Source organism: Tachypleus tridentatus, chromosome 4, assembly GCF_004210375.1.
Source record: "Tachypleus tridentatus isolate NWPU-2018 chromosome 4, ASM421037v1, whole genome shotgun sequence".
In the NCBI taxonomy this organism is placed as follows: domain Eukaryota; kingdom Metazoa; phylum Arthropoda; class Merostomata; order Xiphosura; family Limulidae; genus Tachypleus; species Tachypleus tridentatus.
The window spans coordinates 5,921,403-5,935,721 of NC_134828.1; the positions used below are offsets into that span (position 1 = coordinate 5,921,403).

Consider the following 14,319-nt stretch of genomic DNA (forward strand, 5'->3'; position numbering starts at 1 on the left):
CTTGTAGGTAAAGACAGCCTGATTAGATATAAATTTTATCGTTTTGGTTTTGCTCTATTTCGTGCGGGTGGGAATTGATATGATGAAATCACCTCTTTCATTTGGAGAAACCGCTAGCATAAAACATCGTTATATATTGGGTTTCAACTTGTACAAAGTATTTCTTGACTCGAGACAATTTGAAAGTTAATTTCTACGCGTAGATACATTACACATCCTCTGAGAATAGTTCAACTTATTTAAACTCAAATAGAAAGTATTCTGATATTTCTCGGGGCGTTACTAAGAGTTTTTGGGTTTATTTTGTTTTTAATTCACCGTACTGCATACATAATCCTACCGATAGAGGGTATTTATAATTCTAATAAAGTTAACAAAATGCAATCATTAAAGTGCTTGGAGTTTGCACATATTACCACCGTAAATTTTACTTATGTAAACAGAGTTTATTTAATTTTAAAATGGAAAGGATAAACATAAAGAATTAAAAGAAAACAGAATAAGGAAACAAATACGCGACAGGACAATAACTAATAATTTTTAGTACTAAACCTGCCACATGGTAAACCTAACATGGCTGACGTATATTTGTTTTGTTCATTTCGGCAGTGAAGGTGAAGCAGAATGTGTAGTGAAGATCCGTTGGTAAGTCTAACATGGCTTATATTTTCTGTACTTGTTCTGTTAATAATAACATTCTTAACATCTTAATACGCACCTTCTCAGGCTTACTGTTTAATTTGATTTTAATAGTTTATTTTTCATGGACAAAACATAGACTGTTGTCATTTTTCTTAATAAATTTTAATGCACAATGTAAATGTTTTCAACCGTATCACTAAATATCATTCCAAAAGCTTTACATTCCATACTTGACGTTACTGATCTGTGTTAACGTGTTACATTCCATACTGGACGCTAAAGTTAGCGCTAGGTGTTGTTGACAAGCTAGTGTATTATTTCGAAGTTAGAGACGGTTAGTGCTTATAGCCCTTGCGTAGCTCTTTACAGTATTAAAAACGGAAACATTTATTGCTGTTGAATTATTTTACTGTATTTACTTTTACATGTTTCTCATTTTATATTTTTATCAGATGTTTGACTAATGTTATTGTTCATTTTACTCAAGCATCTGGTAATATTACACTGTTCGTCCAAGATGTTTTTATTTTTTATTACGTTTCTTACCCGTTTAGTATTATTATAGTGCGTTTGCAGCATGCTTAGAAAGTTGCTTTATTATGTTGGTATACTTATCACAGGTTTTATTTGTGGGTTTAATTTAGTTACGGTTCTTGAAACGTTATAAGATTGTTTGAATTTGACCTGTCAACTCAGAGGAAGGTTTCCAATTCTTCATATCGGGTTTCGATACAAACAGATAGCCCACATTACTAATTAACAACAGTCAACATAACTCCATCAAAATGTTACAGAAGTATAACAACACTTTGTGAACGAATATTTTTATAATATTGTAAACTTGATCATAGATTCAGTAAAAGTAAACCTAATTCTTCATAGCTCGTAGTGGGCTATCCAACCCTATTTTATGAAGTTTATGAGCTATCAGGATAAACCATCAAGTATATAGAAGGAAGTTTTTAAAGGTTTTCTAAGTGATAAATATTCGTCTATGTTGAGATCTGTTTACATGTCTAGCAGTAATAACGAAACCTTAGGCAACAGACCCAAGAGAAACAGAAATCCTTTCTTTGGAAGTTACTTCGAGTTGCATAATAACTTTCGTAGCATTGTTCTAATTATTGTAGTGTGTTCTAAGAATGGCACTTTCTCCTGCAGTAACTTCTGATTCGTTATACAGATATGCTGATCGTGTCATTTCTTTACTACTTACCATTAGTTAGGCCTAATCAATGTCTCGATGTTCAAATCTACTGGAGAGGTCGTTAAATCAGCAGCCATTCAGGTTTGACGAAGCTTTGAAACTCAGTGTAGCGGAATTGAATCAAAGCTGCGAGTTTCTACCACAAAAAATATGGTACATATTCTGATGGCAAATCGAAAGTGCCCCGGTATTATATACAGGCAAAATTGCAAATGTCTGTCTATTACAAAAAAAAAATTCTTTTGAACAGAATAGTTTTGAAAGGGAAACGTGACATATATCCACTGATTCAAACTATTTTTCGATAATTCTTATCAAGTGTATAAATTACAAAAAAATTGTATAATAAACAAAATTTATTACTTACTATATTAGGCTTATCGACTTATAGACGTAGGATATTAAATTTAAACCAAATTCAGAATACCAGGATATAATACATTATTATAATTGTATATCCGATAAAGAAATACCAGGATATAATACATAATTGTAATTGCGTATCTGATAAAGAAATACCAGGATTATGTTACATTGTTGTAATTGTGTATCCGATAAAGCAATACCAGGATTATGTTACATTGTTGTAATTGTGTATCCGATAACGCAATACCAGGATTATGTTACATTGTTGTAATTGTGTATCTGATAAAGAAATACCATGTTATAAAAAGTTGTGGTATTTACCTATCCAGAGATGTGATGACATGTTAAGCAAACAGAAATATTTAACGAATAGCTGGTATGAGCTAAGAATAGCGAATGACTGCCATTAAAATTCAGGACACGCGTCTCATACCAGAAATTAATCAGAAAGACGCGACTGAAAACACTAAACGTTAGACTTCGAATATAAAGTGACATTTCACACAACTGCAGATAAGGGGTTCGTCTTATATTGTGTGTTTCTGTGAACAAATTTTCTAGGCCGATATATCAGTTTAATATTTAAAACGAATTTATTAATCTTTCATTTCGCATATTATTCCGTCTGCATGTCTGTCTCCATTTCTTTTCCTGTAATCTCTCCGTTCACCTCTTGAAATGTGCTCTACAAGGTCGCGTACTCTTTATACTGCAAATTAAGACAAATGTGTAAAAACAAGGAAAACCAGCCATATAAAGGGATTTTCTCCACAAATGCTAGTACTACCGTGTTTCTCCGAAAATAAGACAGGGCTTATATTAAATTTCACTCCAAAATATGACACTAGGGCTTATTTTCGGGGGATGTCTTATTTTGATATATTAAAAAAATGAAGTTACAAAGTAAAACTATTAAACTAACCATTTAAAATAAACTATTATTAAACTAACTGATTAATACTTAAACAACCTAATTAACTAACTATTAAACTAATTAATAAATTAATTTTTTTTATTTCTTTCCTCTTCCTGCCACTCTTAACTAGGGCTTATTTTAAGGGTAGGGCTTATATTAAAACTATCCCCAAAAATCACACTAGGTCTTATTTTATGGGTAGGTCTTATTATCGGAGAAACACGGTACGTGTTACATTATTTCATTCATACTTGGATGTTCGTAAGGTGTCTCTGAGGAACTTGTATTTCACATAAAAATAACTGTGCAATTAGACGTTGCACTTCAGAGAGAATGACGTGGGAGGCCAATAGATAAAGTTATCTGCAATAGATAAACCAACAAGATATCAAATATGCACGAGGATAGATGTCTCGTAATGGCTGCATGTATTGTAATAACAACATCCATAGGTCGTTACAGTAAAATATAACACGTGCTGTTTTAATAACGTCCATAGGTAGTTACAGTAAAATATAACACGTGCTGTTTTAATAACGTCCATAGGTAGTTACAGTAAAATATAACACGTGCTGTTTTAATAACGTCCATAGGTAGTTACAGTATATCTTAAACCTGGTAGTCTCTGACTTGACCGTTTAGTCCACATGCACATATATCTTAAACCTGGTAGTCTCTGACTTGACCGTTTAGTCCACATGCACTATATCTTAAACCTGGTAGTCTCTGACTTAACCGTTTAGTCCACATGCACATATATCTTAAACCTGGTAGTCTCTGACTTGACCGTTTAGTCCACATGCGTACATATCTCAAACCTGGTAGTCTCTGACTCGACCGCTTGGTCCACATGCACTATATCTTAAACCTGGTAGTCTCTGACTTGACCGTTTAGTCCACATGCACATATATCTTAAACCTGGTAGTCTCTGACTTGACCGTTTAGTCCACATGCACATATATTTTAAACCTGGTAGTCTCTGACTTGACCGTTTAGTCCACATGCACATATATCTTAAACCTGGTAGTCTCTGACTTGACCGTTTAGTCCACATGCACATATATTTTAAACCTGGTAGTCTCTGACTTGACCGTTTAGTCCACATGCACATATATCTTAAACCTGGTAGTCTCTGGCTTGACCGTTTAGTCCACATACACGCACATCTTAAACCTGGTAGTCTCTGGCTTGACCGTTTAGTCCACATACACGCACATCTTAAACCTGGTAGTCTCTGGCTTGACCGCTTAGTCCACATACACGCACATCTTAAACCTGGTAGTCTCTGGCTTGACCGCTTAGTCCACATACACGCACATCTTAAACCTGGTAGTCTCTGGCTTGACCGCTTAGTCCACATACACGCACATCTTAAACCTGGTAGTCTCTGGCTTGACCGCTTAGTCTACATATATATAGGTTTGAAAAATCAATTTTTGTTTTCAAAAGTATCTGGAACTTTTTTTTTCACTTCACAAGATTACTTATCACGTAAAACACCGAAAGACTTCATATTTACTGAATACATCTTTATTATATTATATACTTGATAATATTTACGTCTTATTATCTTAAATATTTGACAAATTAATTCTACTACAAACTCCTAAAAATTGGTGCATTATTGAAGTACTAAAATGTCTTTATTAAATAACTCTAGCATTAATAAAATAAATAACATTAATAAAATGTTCAACTTTCATCTGAAACAATCAAACTCTCTAAATATTGCTTTTTAATGACTGTTTGCCATAAATAGATTGTGAATAGTGTATTTTGTACTTGACGAATGAAACCAAAATACGAAAAGAATGGTTAGGTTTTACGAATTTGAGTTTGGATCAAACTAAAACATTTTCTGTTCTTACGAGTGGTATTCAGAAGATGGAACTCCACACATATCAATTAATACGCTAACAACAAGAAGAAGGCTTAATAAACAAGTCGTCAATTTCTCAGGTTTTTTACTCAAATCAGAATTCAATCTAGACGATTGATTCAGTGTAACAAGAGTATAAACGGTTACAGTTTTATGAATAACTCTGGTGTTGTTTGCAAATAAGAAAATACGTGCAGCTTCCAAAAAATCTCTGCTTTTGTAGAAGGCATTGCATAAACTAGTGATAAGTGCTGTATCTGCTCCACAGTTTTAATGTTTTTATGTTTTATGAAAACCACAGTCTCAACGAATGCCAACTTATTTAGTGTTTGTTGCAGGTTTACTTTTGATGGCGTTGTGGAGAAAACTCAAGATGGGTTTCCTTGGTAACTATTGACAATGTTCTCCCTAAGGCCAATAATTGTCAAGAAAACTTTCGTGTAATTTAGCGAAATGTTTCGTGTTATGGAGCTACATAAATCATAATCTGTTCAGGGCTTTTAGTCATATTTTATGAATTTGTTCTTCATGCAATATGTTTGCTCAAGCACTCAGTTTTCGAGTAATACTAGGAAACGAGATTCTCAAACATGAGTTCTAAAATCTGGTGCTCGAGAACCAGTTTATGATCGTGTCAAGGATATTGGAAATATTCAATGAAAACATGTTACTGGCTTTTCTTTCTTACAGTTCTAATAGAGTTCTGGGTGTGTTAATACGGTTACTTAGGACGTTTTATAGATACGGTGATAATATAGCGACTGATATGTACACTGCTGGCTCAAATCTTAAGGCCAATGAACATTAAAGATAAAACATGCATTTTGCGTTGTTAGACTCAAACACACATTTGAGTAGAGCTTCAAAAAATGAAAATAAGAAAAGGGAAAATAAAAATAAAAACTTTTTTAGTATTTAATAGGGAAAATGTGAACACTATGAAATTAGCCTAAATACTAGTTGGTGAAAAGTTTAAGACCATACCAAAAAGAAGTCCTAAATGTAGATTGCAGCGTTGTCCTGCTGAAAGATGCAGTCATTTCCACACAAACGAGGGCTATCAGTCAATAAGGATGCTCTCTCCAACAGATTGGCTCTCTCTACATGCCAATGTAGCCAGCTGCTGTTTGATGTCCCTGTATAACCTGAAGCTCCATTGTTCCATGGAAGGAGAAAGCACCCCAGATCATGATGGAACCTCCTCCACTCTGTCGTGTAGAAAATGTCTCCGGTGGGATATCCTTATCGTGCTAGTAACGTTGGAAGCCATCTGGACCATTCAGGTTAAATGTTTTCTCATCCACTTTTCTTCGTCCCATGTTTGGTGCTTCTCAGCAAAATTTAACCGAGCTGTTTCGTGATGTGGAAAAAGGCGTCGCCTTTGCAGACGTTTACCGTTTTTAAAGCCTTTCTCTCGTAGGTGCCGTCTTATTGTTTTTGAGCTGCATTCTGTGTCCGTAAAGGCATTAATCTGGTTCGACGATCGGCTGGTGTCTTGCTGGATAACCCGTCGAATCCTCCTGCTCAACGCCGGCGAAATTTTCTTGAGCCGACTACTTGAAATTTTCGTTTCTTGTCCCTCAGGGTCTTTTAAGAAATTTGCAACAGCAGTTTTACTACGCCCAATCTCACCAGCGATGGCATGTTGAGAGAGACCTTGCTTTTGCATCTCGACAGAGTTTGAACGTGGCAGAATTGTCAACTTTTTAGCCTTTGCCATGTTTTTACCCAATGTAACACAGGAGATGTCAGTGGGAGATGTTGACAATGCTTATGCTTAAACACAAATGAGTAAATTTCGTTACTTGTTTACCGATTACGCTTCGTTTCAGTGTGGTCTTAAACTTTTGACCAGCTAGTATTTAAGCGAATTTCATAGTGTTCATATTTTTCCTGTTAAATTCTGAAAGTTTTTTTATTTTTATTTTCCCTTTTCTTATTTTCATCTTTTCGAAGCTCTACCCAAATAAGTGGTTAAGTCTTACAACGCAAAATACATATTTTGTCTTTATGTTCATTGGCCTTAAGATTTTGGCCAGTAGTGAATGTAAGATGTATCATGTACACGTATTTTATACAATACGATGTAGGATGCAGATGTCGTACTTATAGAAGTACGTACATGTAGATGTAGAAGTTGTACTATAGATGTTTGTCATAGCCAGGTCAATTGGCTTTACTATATTTTTAGTGAAATTAAATAAATACATTTAAATGAAGTTAAACTTAACAAAATACGCTGTATTTTTAAAAACATCCTAGGGTACATCTTATACATTGTAGCTTGAACTCTAGGATTTGTTTTTAAATGCAGCGTATGTTTTTAAAAGATTTTGATGTGTTTTTTGTTTAATACATTTAAAAATTGTGGTTATGATATATATGTTTTACTTTCTATAGATGTGCTCCCTGTCTTATTTTTTTTTTATTAGTTTCAGGTGCAGGCTTCTTGACTTCAGCTTAACCATGTAAATGAATGTATTAACCAGGAGGGATAATCTCTGGTATTCTAGTGTTTTCAGTTGAATCCTACTTATATCCTCATTTCGTCAAAGGTTGGTACTTTGTTTTATTATATTAAGCTAACACTATTACTCTTACAAAAAGTTCCCGAGGGAAGGGAAATACTACAGCTAAATAAATATTTCGGTGTTTGATTTGTTAGCGGTGAAACATTTGAATGTTTCACAAATTGAGATTTGTAAGCGGTGAGACGAAGTTGAATATATTGCTCATACACTTATCTGAATAATATCAAGTATATACTAATATCTAATACCACCTGTATAATAATATGTAATATATAATATCACTTGATAATATGTAACATCACTTGTATAATCTGATAATATCGTAGTGTAACAAATTAAGTGATAATATAAATGTTTAATTACTAATTTTTCAGAATATATTAATTATTATAAAATCGGGTTAATACTGAAATGAGATTACTAGTAATAATTATTTTATAAACATCATATCAGCTAAACATACATTTAGTAATGAATATATTGAATTATGCTCTTTATGACCAGAATCGTTATTCAATAACTCGTCTGGTTCTGTAACGGTTATTAACGGTGTAATTCTGATAACGCGTCTGATACTGTAACGGTTATTAACGGTGTAATTCTGATAACGCGTCTGATACTGTGACGGTTATTAACGGTGTAATTCTGATAACGCGTCTGGTACTGTGACGGTTATTAACGGTGTAATTCTGATAACGCGTCTGGTACTGTAACGGTTATTAACGGTGTAATTCTGATAACGCGTCTGGTACTGTAACGGTTATTAACTGTGTAATTCTGATAACGCGTCTGGTACTGCACCATCTGTAAGCAGTGTAATAGTGGTTCTCCAGCTTTCTTAGTCTACCAAATTTGTATTTAGTTATCTGTTTTGAAGTTAACCATAATGAAAGCTTGAAGAGACTTCCTACCAAGAAAAGTTATTCAGAAATAAGAGATTAAGCCCTCTATTTTGTTTGTATGTAGTATTCCATAAATGATTTTACATTTAATATTCGTTTTTGTTACGTAAGCTTCTATGTTTCGACAGAGTCCGTTGCCTTGGTTGGTAGTTAAATATAAATACTGCGTACCGTAAGTAACTTAAAGATTGCTCTAATATTTGAGACGAAATAATAACAATAAACACATGCGTATATTTATATAAACGACAACTAGATATTTACTGAATATTTAACTATATCAGAGAACCATTTGTTTCAAATGCATTTTCTAATTTTATATATTGAATTCAATGACTTATCGTCCTCTCTTGATTATTTTGTGAAGCTTGTAAAATATAAAATAATTCTACAAATAATTATAACAAATAAAGAAGATTACGAAAAAATATTATTTGATTATCACAAAACAAAGTGATGTAATTAATTTGTCATTATTCTGCTTTCCCTACCCTTCATTGACTTAGCAGTTAGCTCGTGAGCTTATATCATTGTAATTCGTAGCACAGGCTCTGTGATTGGCTAATCACGGTTAACCCGTGCGCTTAACAACAATTAGCTAAAAATTATTAAAATATGGAGATAGTTAAAGAACAAGTTTATTTCTTACCACTGAAATAGCAAAGCTTCAAATGTTGCAAGAGCACCCGCCTATTAACAAGTATATCATTATAATAACAATGGATGTTTGTACTCGCATACTGAAGAGAACTGTTTATGAAAGACTGTCCCTCACCCAGATGGGACAGTTTTCAGACCTAAAAGGCACAGAGGACAAAGCACAGAAAGGCCATTATGTATCTCTGTGCTAAAACAGTTAAAGTTATCTAAAGATTTGATAAACAGGAACACACTATTAAGTTTGAATTTTAACGTTTTGTAAAAATAATATTCATTTAACGTAAAGTTAATGTTACGATTACAAGGAAGTGTAAACAAGTTTTACAATAAATAGAACTAAAGTAAAAGTAATTAAGTTCTTTGCATTGGTGTTTTATCACCAAACTAGTCTCATTTTAAGACTCAACTTTGCTAAGCCTACTTTAGGCAATGAAGACCAGAAAAATGTACAAAAAAGAACAGTTAGTGGTTCTTTAAAGGCCTTTCTCTTATCTACCTCTGCATAAAAAATATGAATTTGTTACTAACGCAAAAGATAAATAAAAAGTTTGATATTTAACCTACTCACTAAAATTAGACAAATTAGGAAATGATTTGGTTTAATAAAAATTTAGAATTCATAAAATTAATCATTTTTCTAGCCTTATGATATGACCACCACTGGTCGGGAACTTTGTAAGCGCTGTGAACTTATGTTAGGATAGTGTTTTCACGATTACATATAAAATATTTTTTACACTATTTTAATATCCATTTTTAACCTCTTCTGTAGTGGTCTTCCCGCGTTGAACGGTAGCTAAGTTTGCGAATTTACAACGCTAAAAGCCAGTTATTTTCCTTGTAGTGCAGAGGGCGCAGATATCCTACTCCGTTGTTTTGTGCTTAAAACAACAACGAGAAACGAACTAGCTGTTTATACCAATTAAATTTAAAACACGTAACTTGAAGAAGCTCTTTCACTTCGGAAGAATTTTCGTAAACTTTTTTCTTTTATTTAAATATCAAATAAGTTCCAGTTGTGAAACAATGTCCGGACAAGATGTGGTTTTCTGTCGTATTCAGCGGTTTTCCTGCCCTCTATTGTTACAATTATTAAACACTAAAATAACAACACATTTCGTGTAACAGATATTTACTTTATTACGTGAAATTTTGTTCATGGAACTGATATTTAGTCGCTAATTTCTAAAGATACACTTGTAATAATAAAATGCATTAAGTTGTTCTTTTTATCGAAATCAGTAGTGCGATGTTCCACGTGATTATATCTCCTGTAGAATATTGCGGTTTTGTTGTTTGTAAGAAGTGTTTGTGCAAACATCTTGACAAATTTTTGGAGTCTAAGATTTACAATTTTTCCATTAGCAATCATAGCGCAGTTTGTATGTGTGCAAAGTTAAACAGGTCGGAATATGTTTTGTTTAACGTAAAATGGAACAAAAATAAATTGTTTTGCGAGCTGACTTGTATAATCTCGGCGTCTCGGTTTGTGTGAGCAAATTTCCACTTATACAGAGACTCTGTGTCCATCGTTAGCGCTCCACTACTGTGTATATAGATGATTCGTTTATCATTGGAAACTCTGGTCAGGTTTCACAATTTCTTGAACAGCAAACATTACATTGTAGAATTCATTGTTGTATCTCAACGACAACATTGACCGTTACTTCGGTACAAATTTATTTGTAGAAATAATGACCACATCCAATGTGAAGTGTACCCTTAACGTTTCACAGTTGGTATTCTAATATCACAGGTTCTGCTAAGGATCATTTTTCATTTAACCATCCATTCAAAACATGAGGAAGTGAGTAATGTTGAATAATTATTGTTTTTCCATTTATCTTATTGTGAGAATACTACTTTAATGACTGTAGTTTTCGTAACAATCTGTTTTCGATGTTATTAAAAACTATGCTGTTATTAGGTTGACATTGACAGATTAAATTTTATTAAGATCTTGGCAAGGACCAGAACGTAATTACAACACAGATCTTGACCCCAAATTAATATTTGAATAATAATGGCAAACACTTCTAATGACAACTACAAAACTGTGAATGCTATGTTTGTTTTTAGTGTTCAATATACGGTGTAGAATATATCGATATATTGTCGAAGTCAAACTTTCAGCTAAACTTAAACGAAACATTTCATTTTTTAGTTTCGTCATAAGCACAAAATACTACATTGTCCATATCCAGCAGCCTTTTTGCTGTTATGAAAAACATGTTAGTTTTTTTTTATTTTTAGTGACTTATGATAGAATTTTGCACTTTGTAGAATTTCCAGTGCGAGAGAGGTGGAGAAATTGCTAGACCTGCCATCTGTGGTCTATAATTAAACTATGAGGTTTCAGACGTACGCCTTGAATCGTGTCGTCATGAATTTTATGCACTTAAAATCTGTATTTATTGTTATAAGTTTCAGGATTTACTACTATATGGGGAGCGTTGCAGAATCACTATGATTCTTCCAATTCCAGCTCTTACAACGATTAAACCAATAGTGTTATTTCTCACTTACAGCCTAGTTCTCTTTGTTAAAGTAGTTTGTTGGGGTGGCAGTGGCATTGTCTGTTGTGATGTCAAAGGTTATTCCTCTCTTAGCATAGTTGACACGAGACTTTTACATCTTTCTATACTTATTGCACATGATAACATCGTTTTATTTAGACATCTTGTACGATCAGAACCTTGTATTTAAACATGTTGATTACATCAGCTAACTAATTTAACTCAAATAATTAAAGAAAACAGTCTTTACAAGCGAAGAATACGATGTGTTTGGAGGGCTGTTTTAGTAATATATATGCAAGTTTTTAATCGGATTTCAAAAATATGCAAGTTAAAGTTACTAGAACATTTTTTTTTATTAAGTTAGCCGAGCTGTTTTCATTTATAGACTACAGACGGGACCTTTAGATAAAATAACTTTTAACTGCTTGTCCAAGCGTTAAAACTAAGTGCTCCATAATTAGACACGTGGGTTAAGCGACCAAGTCAGTTCATATTTATTGACCCCCAATTCCGAACTACTTATCGGAAGGAAAGGAACCATTTAATATTATTAGCTGCCTATGTGGTTACTGTTTACCCTATAACGGGAATTACTATCACACTTATAACTGCTGAAATTGCAAATTGTAATAGAACAATGACTGACATATATTATTAAATAAGAGATGAGTAAATAAATATGGAATTGTTTGATTATAGGGTAAAGAAGAAACCGAGAGTATGGGCATGTAAATAGGTTAAAGATGAATTGGAAACCTTTATAAAGAGCTTATTTATTTAGCTATTTATTTCAAGGTCCACCTAAATGATACAACCTTTAAACTATATGTATGTCTCACGGATATCATCTGCACAATATCACTTTAACCTGTATATGCACTGATATAAAAATAATATAACCTATACATCCTCAGAGAATAATAGTTATTATTATAATAATATAACCTGTATATATCTTCACAGAAGAGCACAGCTATAATAATAGTATAACCTGTATATCTTTATAGCAGAACACCAATATAATAATGATGTAACTGATATATTTTCACAGAAGAATAAGTGTTAAAACAATGCAAATACAATACAAATTTTAGGCTTTAAATTTAATCATATTAAACATTTCAGGTTCATAACCAAAAAATATTTTAAGACAAAGGGTAAATTTGTTGGATAACATGAGAAAACATTTGATGAAAGTAGATAATAATGAAATAAGGAAGAAGATAAAACTTTGAAATAAACTTCAAACAGTTTCTCACATACGTAACTTTTCCATTTCCTTAGCTAGGACATTTGAAATATTTGCATTTCGTTACTAATACAAAGAAATTATTAACTTCACAAAATAATACATATAAGATAAAAGAGATGGCGCTGCATTTATAAATATTCAATTGTACGTTTGGGTGTACGAGTGTTTTGTACAGAGAGAGTTTAAAAATCAACATTACTAAATCAATAACGAGTTGATTATTTAATGCAATTTATAATTGCTCTAAAAACTAAGCAATAATCATCCTTAAACCATGTTAAGGAAGGAGGTTCCATACAGGACCTGTCGTGTATTTTAAGGTATTATTTGTGGAGTTATACAATGCTGGCCAAAATTAAGCTTAAGGCCAATGAACATAAAAAATATGCATTTTGAGTTGTTAGACTCAACCACTTATTTGAGTACAGCTTTGAAAGATGAAAATAAGAAAAGGGAAAATAAAAATAAAAAACTTTTTCAAAATTTAACAGGGAAAATGTGAACACTATAAAATTATCCTAAATACTAGCTGGTCAAAAGTTTAAGATCATACTGAACGGAAGCGTTAATCGGTAAACACCTAAGGAAATTTAGCCATTTGTGTTCAAGCATTAGTATTGTCAACACCTCCTGTGTTACATTGGGTAAAAATATGGCAAAGGCTAAAAAGTTGACAGAGTTTGAACGTGCCAGAATTGTCGAGCTGCAAAAGCAAGGTCTTTCTCGACGTGCCTTCGCTGGTGATATTAGGTGCAGTAAAACTGCTGTTGCAAATTTATTAAAAGATCCTGAGGGATACGGAACGAAAATTTCAAGCGGTCGGCTCAAGAAAATTTCGCCGGCGTTGAGCAGGAGGATTCGACGGGTTATCCGGCAAGACACCAGTCGATCGTCGAACCAGATTAAGGCCTTTACGAACGCAGAATGCAGCTCAAGAACAATAAGACGGCATCTACGAGAGAAAGGCTTTAAAAACCGTAAACGTCTGCAAAGGCGACGCTTTTTTCCACACCACGAAACAGCTCGGTTAAATTTTGCTGAGAAGCACCAAACATGGAACGTAGAAAAGTGGAAGAAGGTTTTGTTCTCTGATGAGAAAAAAATTAACCTGGACGGTCCAGATGGCTTCCAACGTTACTGGCACGATAAGGATATCCCACCGGAGACATTTTCTACACGACAGAGTGGAGGAGGTTCCATCATGATCTGGGGTGCTTTCTCCTTCCATGAAACAATGGAGCTTCAGGTTATACAGGGACATCAAACAGCAGCTGGCTACATTGACATGTTGGAGAAAGCATTCTTATTGACTGACGGCCCTCGTTTATGTGGAAATGACTGGATCTTTCAGGAGGACAACGCTGTAATTCACAATGCCCGCAGGACAAAGGATTTTTCTTGGCGAATAACGTGATTCTTTTGGACCATCCAGCGTGTTTGCCTG

The 14,319-nt window shown here is 33.6% G+C and overlaps 1 long non-coding RNA gene across 3 annotated transcripts in view; it reads left to right on the plus strand.

Moving 5' to 3' along the window:
* The first annotated feature begins 404 nt into the window (after positions 1-404).
* LOC143248494 (uncharacterized) overlaps positions 405-14,319 on the plus strand; it is a 52,942-nt gene continuing 39,027 nt past the window's right edge. For all 3 annotated transcript variants that reach the window (XR_013027010.1, XR_013027011.1, XR_013027009.1), the window contains exons 1-2: positions 405-645; positions 7,444-7,566. This is a non-coding gene — a long non-coding RNA (uncharacterized LOC143248494). The remainder of the gene's footprint in view (positions 646-7,443; positions 7,567-14,319) is intronic.